General features: G+C 34.4%; 2 protein-coding genes across 6 annotated transcripts in view; one reads left to right on the forward strand and one right to left on the reverse strand.

Moving 5' to 3' along the window:
* The window catches only part of LOC133334648 (putative uncharacterized protein DDB_G0291608), a 323,326-nt gene that overhangs the window by 170,593 nt on the left and 139,868 nt on the right, over nt 1-12,865 (reverse strand). The window lies entirely within an intron of this gene.
* The window catches only part of LOC133334621 (uncharacterized), a 59,154-nt gene that overhangs the window by 40,557 nt on the left and 5,732 nt on the right, over nt 1-12,865 (forward strand). The gene's annotated exons all lie outside the window — the stretch shown is intronic.

The following is a 12,865-nucleotide window of genomic DNA, read 5'->3' on the forward strand; positions in this document are numbered from 1 at the left end:
CCACTGCAACTGGCACAGCCACTGACATTAAATTAGGCCTCTTAGCTTTGCTGTTGCTGTTGCTGTTGTTGTTGCTGCTGCTGCAGCTACTGTTGTTCAGAAGCGATGCCGTCATGGCTCGTTGTTGTGAATTTTGAAATACGTCCAATGGCCGTTGGGTGGCGTTTAAAAGTGGCTCAATGCGTGCGTGAATTTTTGTATTCGAGTTTAAATTTTTTTCTGCAGAAATTCCAGGCTTAAAACCAAATGAGAGTGAAAGTGCAGTCAAATGGATAAACTGGTGGTGGTGCAGAGTGCGCTGCACTGAATTCGAACATTTTTTGTTTTGAAAATTTTTATTTATTTTTGGGTTTGTTTTTTAAAAATAACTCCACTTAATAAAACATAAAAGTTTTGTAATAAAAGAAAAAAACTTAAACATAAAATAAATGAGAAGGGCAAAGAAATTGAACAGTGGGGGAGGGTGTTATGTTTTAAGACGTGATATGATGTCAGAGATTGTTGGAGGAGATAAGTGGTTTAGTGGCGACTACTGGAGTTGGTAGTAGAAGATATTTTTTTTTTTGTTGGTGGTATAATAATTTTGGGAAATTCCGAGTCTGACTTTTTAAAAAATATTTTTTCAAGAAGAGGGTTAAAAAAGTCAATGATCATCCATGGCGTAGATTTTTTTAAAGAAATTTTTTTCAACGACTATCCAAAGCGTGAGGAAAGTAGTAAAGTTGGACTGGGTCGACTATATAATACCCTTCACCACTATATTCTACATATATAACCTAATAGACGTCGCCTTTTGGAAGAACATTGTAATTGAACGAATTCAAGTATGTGATCTTTATATGTGAACCGACTAACATCGATCCGTACATATATTCTGAAACCTATGCTAAGTTACATTTCATTCAGGCAGAATTACAGTCGTTTGCGTACAATGGGACAAACTTATTTAAATCGATTTATAGCAACCTTAATACACGCTATTCGGTATGCCGCACGTTCGTGTCAATCGGACAAACATTAGGAGTTTGGTGTACCATTTACCTAAGATCGGACGAAAAGAGCTATATCTAAATTTGAACCGGTCTTCACGAAACTTAACACACATCATTCTAGATTATATTAGGTACGTTATGCCAAATTTCGGACTTTGGTGCACCATTTACATTAAATCCGACGAAATATATAAATTAACTGATTTTTACAAAACTTAGCTCACACCATTTCGATTTGCATAAAACATAGCACACATCATTCTAGACTCAATTTAGTACGCCATGACAAATTTCGGCCAAATCGAAGAATATGTAGGGTCTTTGGTGAACCATTCATATATGGAAGCTATATCAATATCTGAACCGATTTTCACGAAACTCAGCACAAATCATTCTACACTCAATCCAGTAAGCTGTACCAAATTTCGTGCAAATCGAAAGATATATAGGGACTTTGATGCACCATTTACCTGAAATCGGACGAAGATATATACGGAAGCTATATCTAAATCTGAACCGATTTTCACGAAACTTAGCACACATCATTCTACTCTTACTTCAGTACGCTATACAAAATTTCATGCAAATCGAAAGAAATATAGGATCTTTGGTGCACCATTTACCTTAAATCGGACGAAAGTATATATAGAAGCTATATCTAAATCGGAACCGATTTTAAGGAAACTTAACACACATCATTCTAGACCTAATTCAGTACGCTGTGCCAAATTTCGTGCACATCGAAACATATATAGGGACTTTGGTGCCATTTACACGAAATCGGACGAAAATATATATGGGAGCTATATCTAAATCTGAACCGATTTTCACGAAACTCAGCGCACATCATTCTACAGTCAATTTGAAGTACGCTGAACTAAATTTCGTGCAAATCGAAAGATATATAGGAACTTTGGTGTACCATTTACCTTAAATCGGACGAAAATATATATGGGAGCTATATATAAATCTGAACCGATTTTCACGAAACTCTGCACAAATCATTCTACTCTCAATTCAGTAAGCTGTACCAAATTTCGTGCAAATCGAATGATATATAGGGAGTTTGGCGCACCATTTACCCGAAATCGGACGAAAATATATATGGGAGCTACATCTAAATCTGAACCGATTTTCTCGAAACTCAGCGCACATCATTCTACACTCAATTTGAAGTACGCTGTACTAAATTTCGCGCTTTAGGCTTATTTCAGTACGCTGTGCCAAATTTAGTGCAAATCGAAAGATGTATATGGAGTTTGGTCCACCATTTACCCGAAATCGGACGAAAATATATATGGGAGCTATATCTAAATTTGATTTTCCAATTTCAATAGGGTTCGTCCTTGGGCCAAATAAATGAGCTGTGCCAAATTTCATCCAAATCGGATAATAAATGCGACCTGTACTTTGTTTACAATTTAACATGGACAGACTTAGAAAGCGATTCTATGCATACTCTCAAAAGGAATCATGAGTCTATATCGTTTCCTTTTGCCTGTTATAAACATATGCAGAAAGACATAATACCCTCTACCATAGTGTGGTGAAGGGTATAAAACAAGGCGTAGATTTTTTAAAGAATATTTTTCGAGGACTTTTGCAAGGCGTATATTTTTTAAAGAATATTTTTTCGAGGACTCTACAACGCGTAGATTTTTTCAAGAAAAAATGATTATTGTTTACCCCCAAATTTTAACCACCCTCGTTAAATAAATTTATAATTTATTAGACATGCAAGCCGTCGATAATTACCAGCAATAAAATGCATTTTATTGCATTAACAAATCGGTTTTATGCCGTCGTGGAATCCAAACTCATTACATTCTTAAATGTATCGATAATTACCCAGTTAAATGTGAGCGTATACGCGTGTTCACTTCGCCCCCAGTGCGTGAGGTAGTGAGTGAGTGACTGGTGGACTGACTGACTGACTGCGTGTCGGTGATTGATATGTATGTGCAGCACGTTAATCATCATTCAAAGATTCCTTCCCAAAAAGCTTCCAAGTCTTTGCGAATGCAATCGAAGAAGAAGAAATTATGCATATTTAGCTGCTACCATAAAAACAAGAACAACAAATGACATATGAATGTAATGTGTGTGTGCGTCTGTGTGTCGATGTTCGCGTACATAATGAGTAATTGTGGTGCGTGAGAGTTCGATCGATGGTTCGTTTAAAAAGTCGTAAAGTGGGTGGGTGCCACTTAATTGCATTGTATTGTTGCAAGTTGCACTGTTTGTTGTTGCCTGTGTAATTGAATTTATTTCTCAAATATTTTCTAAGTACACAATTGTTGTTGCTGTTATTGGAACATTGTTTTGTTGTTGTTGCTGTTGCAGGTTGGCGTTGCTGACATTTTGATTTGTTTGATTGGAACGTTTTGTGTGATTTTATGCCAACTATGGCATGAACTCTTTCTTTGATTGTTGTAGTTGCTGTTGTTGTTGTTGTTGTTATCGTCAACGTCACTTCAATGCTTGAGTGGATTATTTTCTGTTGTTGTTTCTGTTTGTGGTTTAAATAACGCATGCTCGAATGCGTACGCCAAGCCAAGTGCGTTTCTGTGGTCGACTGTGGGAAGTGTGCTAAAGTTATGCATGCAAATGCTTTGGAGCTCGAGTACGAGTGCATGAGGTTGTTGGTGTAATTTGTTGTTATTGTTGTGTTTCTTGTCCACTGGGTGACTTCAAGCGGTATTCTTGATTGATTTGCCAAAGGTGGCACTTAAGGCGTTTTTGTTGTAAATTTGTATAAGATTTTTCCGCATTTGGTTTTTTTGTTTGAATTTGAATATTTGGAATACGAATTTGGATTTATGGAATGTGTGTTTGAAGTCTTTGAAAAAATATAAATATAAAAAATTTTTATGAAAATCAAAATATTCATAATGGATGATGTTGAAAAATATTTTTTTAAAAACATTTAGTCTTTTATAGAAATCTGAAAACTATTCCTGAAAAACCTACGCCTTGGCAGGATGTGTTTAAAAAAACGTTTTGACACTTTTTATATAAAAAAATCTACCCCTTATCAGGTCTTTAAAAATTATTTTATTTTTATACCCTTCACCACACTGAGGTATAAGGTATTGTGTCTTTGTACACATGTTTGTAACAGGTAAAAGGAAACGAGATAGACACATGGTTCCATAGAATCACTTTCTGAGTTGATTTATGCATGTCCGTCCGTCCGTTTGTAGTTGTTAAATTTTAAACAAAGTACAGGTCGCATTTATGACCCGATTTGGATGAAATTTGGCATAGGTCACTTATTTGGCCTAAGGACGAAATCAATTGAAATTGGGAAAAATCGGTTCAGATTTAGATATAGCTCCCATATATATTTTCGTTCGATTTAAAGTAAATGATGTACCAAAGTCCCTATATATCATTCGATTTCCACGAAATTTGGTACAGCGTACCGAATTAGGTCTAGAATAATGTGTGTTAAGTTTCCTGAAAATCGGCCCAGATTTAGATATAGCTCTCATATATATTTTCGTCCGATTTAATGTAAATGATGTACCAAAGTCCTTATATATCATTCGATTTGCACGAAATTTGGCACAGCGTACTGAATAAGGTCCAGAATGATGTGTGCCAAGTTTCGTGAAAATCGGTTGAGATTTAGATATAGCTCCCATATATATTTTCGTCCGATTTTATGTAAATGGTGCCCCAAAGTACCTATATATCTTTCGACTTGCACACAATTTGGTATAGCAAATTGAATTGAGTCTAGAATTACATATGATTCGTTCGATTTCAAGGAAATGGTGCACCGAACTCTTAATGTTTGTCGGATTGACACGAAATTTTGCACAACGTAAGATATTTATTTCGAACGGATGTCTGATTGAGGCTATATTTTTAACAGTGCGGTATACCGAATAACGTGTATCATGTTTGCTATAAATCAATTTCCATAAATTTGTCCCATTGTACTCAAACGATTCTAAATCTGCCCGATTTAAACTAAATTTAGCATAGGTTGCAGAAAGGTGTATGTCCCTTCGAGGGAACATTGACATGAAATTATTAGGATACTTATGTACAATATACATAAAGTGGTGAAGGGTATCATAGTCCTTACTGGTTTATTCATGATTTGGTAAACTGCGAAAAAAATCTTTTTTTTTAAATCCAAACTTTGGAAAATACCAAAGCCATGCCATGAGTTTTTCGTCTTGTGACTTCTGGTTTGATATGGGATTTTCCCATCGTTGCTGGGCCTATGTTGCCAAACCAGTAATTTATTCGAATTCAATAAAAAAAATAATATAATTTCTTCAAACATATAATTTTGTCATATGGTCAGACAAGATACGACCACACTGTTTTTTTGGGAGCGAACGGTTACACTAATGTGTTTTTGTCTGTCAAACAACCCACGTAACTTTGAAGTGTCAAACTGGAGCCACAAATGCTCATAACTAGAGTAGAGTCAACTTCAAATAGAGATACTCAAATTTCAAATCCGCATTAATAATGTGTTCAAAATAAAAATTAAAAAAAGTTTTTTTTTATTCTCTGTGTGGGAGGAAATTTTATATCAATGAAATATAGAAAAAATTATTCAAAATGTTCTTATTTATTCAACAACAATTGTTGTTTCCAATTGTTGTCAACTTATTTGCTATGATTTTAATTGCGTTGTATTTGCGCCATGTCATATCAGACCACTTAATAAGTCATAACGCCTAGGCTTCTTGTTGGGTAATTATTTTGAAAAAAAAATAAACTAGAAATATTATATGAATATTTTTGCCTTTAATTTATTATTTCCCTTTTTTGCCAGCAGCATGGCTTATGAGTGTCGCTATCAAATAAATCTAATCTTTGCCACAAAGAAAACAATCAAAGGAGAGTGCGTGGGTCTGAGTTGCGATTGGATAGGTAATTCCATAGCCATACATTTTAATCGTCTTATATTGGGTGGCCAACCAGCGAGACAGCAAGCAGGCACTAGTCCAAAAGTGTTGCTTAGAAAGATCAACACAATTGTTCTTTGTTCCAATCTATAGCAAATGTATGTGGAGGATTTAGAGAAATATTCTTATGTGCAATAGGGTGGATAGTAGAAAATATATCAAAATTTTAGAAAATATAAAAAATATTATTTTATATTAATAAAATATATTATTATGACTACCAGTGGTTGCAGATATATTCCTTAAAAATACGCTGTCATGACTTGTCTGAAAATAATATTTAAAAATCGGTACGCTTAGCTCAAGTTATACTAGAATAAATATTATTGTAAAAAACACCTGAATGTGTACCACCCTAATATTTTCTTTTGCACCTAGTGTTTAGATATTTCGCGGATATCAACATCTGTAATTGCGTAGGTTGGACATCTGTTTTATGAAACTGGCGCGCTTAATAATAATCATAATGCGTCATACAGACATACCTATGGATTTGTGTGGAAATGGAAATCAAAATAGAAGTAGTTAAGAACACAACTAGAAGTTGTTCAAATAAATAATTTGTGTTGTTATTTATTATGTCATTTCAGTAGAAGTTCAAGAACGAGAATAATTAATACACTCACAAAAATGTGTAAATAAAATTTAGTATTAAAATGCAAAAGCCGACTATATGATACACTTCACCACTTTGGTTACATGCAAGACATGTTAATATCTACAATATCCTGTAGATAGAACGGTCATAGAATCTTTGGAGGACCATTGAGATGAAATCGGGCGAAATTAAATGTGCTATCTACATAAATATTTGAACCAATTGAAACACCCCATACATATACCATTCTGAAATCAATGAAAAATTGCACGTCAAACGGACAGACTTGGATTCTTTGGTGTACCATTTGTATGAAATCGAGTAAAATTATGTATGGGAGCTATATATAAACACATGGACCTAATTGAGTAACCGTTGCATAAACCATTTGTTTTTTTTTTTGTAATCACTATATTCAATTTAATACCCTCTGCCAAATTTTGTGTAACCACCATTTACATAAAATCGAACGAAAATATATATAAGACCTATATCAAAATCTGAACCGATTTCAACAAACCTTATAACGCATCATTTTTTTCTCAATAGCATTCGCTATGCAAAATTTTACTCAATCAGACAAATATTGGGAGTTTGGTGTATCATTCACAAAAAATCGGACGAAATTATATATAGGAGCTATATCTAAATCTGAACCGATTTAAAAAAAAACTTCGCAGACATCAGTCTGGGTCTAATGCAATACTCTGTGCAAAATTTTGTCCCAATCGGACAAATATTGGGAGTTTGGTGCATCATTCACATAAAATCGGACGAAACTATATACGGGAGCTATATCTAAATCTGTACCGATTTCAACAAAACTTCGCAGACATCTGTCTGGACTAAAATGTTGTGTCAATCGAACAAATATTGGGAGTTTGGTGCATCATCAATTATATAAAATCGGACGACTACATATATGGGAGCTATATCTAAATCTGAACCGATTCCAACAAAACTCCGCACACATAAGCATGGACCTGATTCAGTGCGCTGTACATCGGACAAATATTTTTTCATTCCATAAAATCGGACAAATATATATATATATATATATTGGGAGTTTGGTGCATCATTCACATAAAATCGGACGACTATATATATGGGAGCTATATCTAAATCTGAATCGATTTTAACAAAATTTCGCAGACATCAGTATGGACCTAATTCAGAACTCTGTGCAAAAGTATGTGCCAATCGGCCAAATATTGGGAGTTTGGTGCATCATTTACATAAAATCGGACGACACTATATATGGGAGCTATATCTAAATCTGCACCGATTTTAACAAAATTTCACAGACATCAGTCTGGACCTCATTCAGAACTCTGTGCAAAATTTTGTGCCAATCGGACAAATATTGGGAGTTTGGTGCATCATTCACATAAAATCGGACGACTCTATATATGGGAGCTATATCTAAACCTGTACCGATTTCAACAAAACTTCGCAGACATCTGTCTGGACTTAATTCAGAACTCTGGGCAAAATTTTGTACCAATCGGACAAATATTGGGAGTTCATATAAAATCGGACGACACTATATATGGGAGCTATATCTAAATCTGAACCGATTTTCTCCAATTTCAATAAGGTTCGTCCTTGGGCCAAATAAGTGAACTGTGCCAAATTTCATCCAAATCGGGTCATAAATGCGACATGTACTTTGTTAAAAAAATACATGGACGGAAGGACTCGACTCAGAAAGTGATTCTATGCATATTCTCAAAAGGAACCATGGGTCTACCTCTACTCCTTTTGGCTGTTACAAACATATGCACAAAGACATAATACCCTGTATCACAGAGTGGTGAAGGTTATAAAAATCTACGCCTTGGATATTTCCTAAAAATAATTTTTAAAAATCTACGGCTTGTATATCCTTTAAAAAATATTCTTTAAAAATCCAGTCCTTTTTCTTAATCCACGCCTTGGAAATTAAAAAAAAAAAAATAATAACCACACCTGCAAATAAATGTTTTACACCATAATTTTTGTTAAAGTTCAATGTTTTGTTTAATTATTGATTTCTAAAAATGAAATCCTGATTCGAATTAAATTCAATTAATGGCTAAAACGTCCATTAGATATGGAGTGAATGGCTATCAAATCAATCATTCAACAAACTATTTGCAATGCAATCAATAAATTATGTGTCGTCAGTTGTAATTTTAACATACACTAATACATACATATTCGCCATCATCATACATATATGTATTCGCCGATGCAATAAATATGGGCGAATTTCCCCGTAACATTACGATTCAAACCTGTTTGATATGAAATTTGCTTTGGATGCTGATGACGAATGTTGAGATGCGGCATTTCCATTGAGAAAAATCAACAAACAACAAAATAAACAAACCGATTTTCCATAGTCACAAAAATCCGTTGATGATTTCCATTGGCTGCTAGATTAGGGGAAAGCACCGCGGGGTTCGCCGAACATGCCACGAAACAGACAAAAAAATGTTTTGCAAAGGCGGCATCAACAACACCGACCGACCATCTTCGAGTGCCAGAGTCAAGGTGAAGTTGAACATGATGTTGTTGCAATTTTCATTGTTGTTGTAGATTATCAGCAGACGTCTTGAATGAGGCATCAGCAGCAAAAACAAACGGGTGACTACTATTGACTGGATGGGTTTTTTGTTGTTGTTGTTGTTATTATTCGGTTGTATAACGCCTGTCTTTGTTATATTTGGAAGAAAACATCACCGAGTTGCTTCCCCTGTATTTGGGCCTGCCACAAAATGTGGCATGATCTGAAATGCGTTTTACGACTTGATGCAATTTCATGAAAACGAAGCAATTGCGCAATGCCATTTTGTTGGTGCTGTTGTTGTTGTTTCGATTTTATTTTGTTTTTCATTCGGGTCGACAAGTTTCCACAACCAGTTTCCATTGAAAGTAAAGATCCGAAAGAGAAAAAAATAAAGTCTAGATGCAGCAGCAACACAAATAAAGTGGAGTGTAGCAGCAACAACAACAAACACCTTTAACTCATGGTGTTTATAGACAAATCACTGCTGCTGCTGCCATACCAGAAATGACAAACGGAAGCGACAATGAGTGCTTCCAACAGCAGCAGCAACAACAACAAACCGGCAGCCACCACCATCATTGTCGTCATCAGCAACAAAGTCAGCGGTAATTGTTTTACAATTTTTTGGCGCGAAAATTTTTTTGTTGCAGCCATTGTAAACAGCAACAATGCACTGTCATTCAATTTTGTTTTCAATTTTTTTTTCGAAGAGAGGTTAAGTTAGGTTATCAGCTTAGAAAATTGTTGGGGTTTTGTAATCGCATGCTAATGCTAGTAATTTATGCTTAAAACGAGTAATTGAATGCATTTGTGCTCCATATATGGTAGTTGTTTTGAACCAATATATATTTTGCGAAATTAATTTGTATTTCAAAAAAGTAAAATTAAAAAAAAAAAATTAAGAAATATCCATGGCAAAGGTTTAAAAAAAATATTTTTTTAAAGCTTTGGACTTTTAAAATATTTTTTTTTTTATTTTTTAGAAATTATTCAAGGAGTGAATTTAAAATAAATATATATTGTAAAAATATACACGGCATGTATTTCTAATGAAATATGTTTTTGATAATTAAACAGGGCGTGGATCTTTCAAATAAAAATTTTTAACAAATGTCCAAGGCGTCGTTTTTTTTAAATGTTATTTTTTAAGAATTAATCAAGGCGAAGATAAAAAAAATGAAAATTGAAATAAGATGAGGATTTAAAAAAAAATTGTTTTTATACCCTTCACCACACTGTGAAGGGTATCATATAGTCAATAGGAATCGAGATAGACCCATGCTTCCTTTTGAGAATATGCATAGAATCACTTTTTAAGTCGATTTATACATGTCCGTCCGTCCATCTGTCTGTCCATGTTAAATTGTAAACAAAGTACAGGTCGCATTTATTATCCGAATTGGATGCAATTTGGCCTAGGTCACTTATTTGGCCCAATTACGAAACCTGTTGAAATTGGGAAAAATCGGTTCAGATTTAGATATAGCTCCCATATATATTTTCGTTCGATTTAAGGTAAATGGTGTACCAAAGCTCCGAAATATAACCTATTGACATAAAATTTCGCACAACGTACAGAAGTTAGTATAACCTACTGTGTGTAAAGTTTCGCTAAAATCGGTTCAGATTTAGATATAGCTCCTATATATAGTTTCGTCCGATTTTCAGTAAATGGGAACCAAAGCTCAAAAATATGGCCGATTGGCACAAAATTTTGCAGAACGTTCTGAAGTTAGTATAACCAACGATGTGGAAAGTTTCGCTGAAATCTGTTCAGATTTAGATATAGCTCCCATATATAGTTCGATCCGATTTTCAGTAAATGGGGCACCAAAACTCCAAAATTCTGGCCGATTGACACAACATTTTGCAGAACGTTCTGAAGTTAGTATTACCAACGATGTGGAAAGATTCGCGGATATCGGTACAGATTTAGATGTAGCTCCCATATATAGTTTCGTCCGAATTTCAGTTTATGGTCCACCACAGCTTCAAAATTCTGAAGTTAGTGTAACCTACGGTGTGGAAAGTTTCGCTGAAATCTGTTCAAATTTATATATAGCTCCCATATATAGTTCCATCCGATTTTCAGTAAATGGGGAACCAAAGCTCTAATATATATATATATATATATATATACGTCCGATTTTATTTCAAAAATGAACCGAAGAAGACCCGCATATGGCCAGTAGGCATAAAATGTTAAGCGACGTCCTGAAAATAGTTTAGCTCCGATTTGGAGTAAATAATGCACCAAGGAACCAAAATATGACGAAATGCTAAAAATGTACTGCAGTTAGTATAAACTTGAACGTTGAAATCGGTTCGGATTTGCATATAGCTTTCATATATATTTTTGCCCGAATCAAATCATATGGTGCACTAAACTCCTCATTTCTGTCAGATTGATACGAAATTTTGCACAAAGTACAAAAATGAGCAAAGAATGACGTATCTGCATTTTGTAGAAATGCAGACATTAACATGAAGTCGATCGAAAATATGTTTGGGATATTTTCGATCGACTTCATGTTAATTGATCTCCAAATAATCAATACATGTCCAATTGAGATTTGCTTTAAATTAATTTATATAACTTGCCCCATTGCAAACAAACGACTCAATAATGACATGTTTAAGAATTGATTTAAATCGGTTCACATTTAGATAAATATCAAATATTTTAGTTCATCCAATTTTATGTTAATGGTCCTGTTGTTACACCTAAAGTGGTGAAGGGTATCATTAAGTCGGCCCCGTTCGACTTTACTGCTTTCCTTACTGGTTTTTTAAATGATCCCAGGCGTAGACTTCTTAAAAATATATTTTTATTTTAAGTTATCCACTTGCCCATGTTCCCGATTTAAAATATATTTTTTTATAATTTTTTTTTTAATAAAAATTATCAATTATTCAAATCTCGTATTTAAAAAAATACTTTTTACAGAGAATACAAATTTTAGCACTATTTGAAAATTTTTTTCTAACAAATCTATATTTTATTCCCACGAAAATACAAGTGTGTTGCAATTTGGCACCAAAGGCAAACGACTCTCAGTCAACACACATATTTTGCCGCTCTTGCGGATATTTGCTATAAAAATTGAATTGTGACACTTTACAAGCGCCATCATTTGTATGTATGAAATGTGGCATGACGTTGAGGTTCCAATTAGAAACGCCTACAAATGCAATTCTCATTCAAAGAAAGCAAAAAAAAAACTTCAACTGAATTTTTCGAAATCAAGAACAAATTGTCAACAAATATTTATTCATAACAGCTGGCAAAGCTGCAATGTTAGTAAGTATGTATGTATGTCGTTATGTATGCTGTTGTAATGATCAAGTATTTTTTTAAAATATTCGATTGCAACTAAAGTGAGATCATTTTCTCTCTATGTGGAACTAACGTAGGTTGAAGTATGAAAAAAAAGAAATGAACAACAACAACAACATAACAACAAAAAACCAGTAGAATGACAATGCCTACAACATTTTGTCAGGCAGTTAGCTGACAGCCTGACTGCCAGGCACCCCACTGTAGCCACTGTTGAACCAGCAGCCAGTATTGAGGGGGCTTTTGATTTGTTACGAACGAAAACGAAAGACCTGAATGAGGACTCACGTAGAATGACAGGGGGGCCATACATATGTTGGCTTTGTTTTTGGGGGAGGTGGTGGCCAGGCCATGTGGATTACATCGTTCGATGGCAACGTCAGCTGCAGTTGCATAAATTTGTAATTCCAAATTTGTATGAGTGAATCTAAACAACAAATGTAGGTGCTGATC

The sequence above is a fragment of the Musca vetustissima genome, unplaced genomic scaffold (assembly GCF_032173495.1).
Source record: "Musca vetustissima isolate MV318-11 ecotype Yass unplaced genomic scaffold, APGP_CSIRO_Mvet_v1 utg2180, whole genome shotgun sequence".
Classification (NCBI taxonomy): Eukaryota; Metazoa; Arthropoda; class Insecta; order Diptera; family Muscidae; genus Musca; species Musca vetustissima.